This window comes from Lolium rigidum, chromosome 7, assembly GCF_022539505.1.
Source record: "Lolium rigidum isolate FL_2022 chromosome 7, APGP_CSIRO_Lrig_0.1, whole genome shotgun sequence".
NCBI lineage: Eukaryota > Viridiplantae > Streptophyta > Magnoliopsida > Poales > Poaceae > Lolium > Lolium rigidum.
Genome location: NC_061514.1, coordinates 54,853,204 through 54,854,997, shown reverse-complemented (window position 1 = coordinate 54,854,997; position 1,794 = coordinate 54,853,204).

The window sequence follows — 1,794 nt, the reverse complement described above, 5'->3', positions numbered from 1 at the left end:
CTTTGCTCCCCTTGGTAGTCTCTATACGATCTTCACTCCCGATACATTCCAGGCTTCCATCCGGTCGAACGTGTCGTTCTCCTGACAAAACCTGGAACATAAGGCCTCCCCGTTGGCTGGTAGTCGGAATCCGATGATGATCCTAGGGAGAAATCAGTGTTCACGAACTGATCATTCAGTGCATCATAATCCACCCAACGGGTGTACTCCCCTGTACCTACACCATAGGTATTTCCTACATTCGTATCCGACCCAACCTGTGTCGGATACCCTCCAACTTCCTCCTCATTCCACGGATAACTCTGGTGCTGGGTCGTGGCATCTTCATTCATCTCCCCATCATAATACGCTGTGGTACTATGAGTTCCCGTATCAGACCCCCAACGCCAACCCCTGGAGTTTTCTATCGGAGTCACGAAACGCTGATTGTTCCCGGATTCCGCTCCACCCTCATATCCCCCATAGGAACTTCCCAGATAGTTCCCAGGTGTAACAGGTGTAGTTTCACGCTCAAAAGGATCAATACTAATATAATCACCAGCTGAGTAGACTGGTGTGTGCACCTCATTCTCCATAGGTTCTTTCCCCTTAGTCTCCTCCTTGGGTTCAGTAAACTCCTCTAGCATTGTATCAATTGCTCCCGTCAAATGACGGTTCAACTGAAAGAGTAATGAGATGAAGTTACGGCTATTGTCCATATATTTTGCTGCTTCGGTTGGTTTGCTTTTGGCATATTTGAAATGGTTCAGCATGGGATCATCGTCCTCCTCCATATGAGGAATGTGTGTGAATTCGGAACCCATAAGCTCTTTCGTCTTATGCTCCCGAATATCGGTTATGGCTCTCATAACGGCTATATGGTAGGCTGTGTTCATAGTTCGGGCTTCCCCTGCTAGCATTACTACGCTCATTCCCAAAGATTCGGGAAGTCGTAGCCCTACCCTACATTTGGCCAATACAGTACCATCATAGTACATGTATTTCTTTACTTGAATCTGGGGATCACACCCAAACTCTAGTAACATGGCTCGTAGAATATCCGCAAGTCCTCCTTCGTATTCACTCAATACGGAATCCATCACCTTCACGTTTCGTCCGGGACGTGAACTTGCCATGTTGGCTGTAGAAATAGAAAGATTATGAGATTAGTAATAATGCATCATAATAGAGATAATAAAGAATTATCGCACTAAAATATATGATTGTTGTATTCTCAAGTGAATATACACCATATTTTTAGAGAATTCTTTACTAGTCCTATTTGACTCCTAACGTTCGGTCCCATTTACTAGGTTCCAACCTAAGGTCAAAGCTTTTGCTACGATACCAAGCTGTGGTGACCACCGCATACCACTTGCATGTTGTAGTATGCCGGTCGTTGATATAACATTCACGAAGTACCAGTCCGCAAATATTACATCCCTCGGAGTAGTACAACGGAACATAGCAGGGTCCATAACTCATTCACTTATTATTACAAGCATCAAACATTTATTGTCTTGGAGCTCCTCTTGGGTCCTCAGAGGAATACTCCTGGGTTCGAGGTGAACCCAACTTAGCTTACAATATAAGAGTCTCATTAAACTATACATTTATTGCCTCGAGCAGCTACATACTAGAGTTCGGACTGCTCGGTTCTTGCTACTATCGGATATCTCTAGGCTTGTTCTCCTCCGGAAGCCTCCCGGATCCGTAGACTATGAGATAGTCTACGCCTTCAACACCTCCCGAGAGGTCCGGTTCATCGTAGCCGATGATCTCGGCTCCTTCATTGTTGTCGTAGTCCTCCTCCGG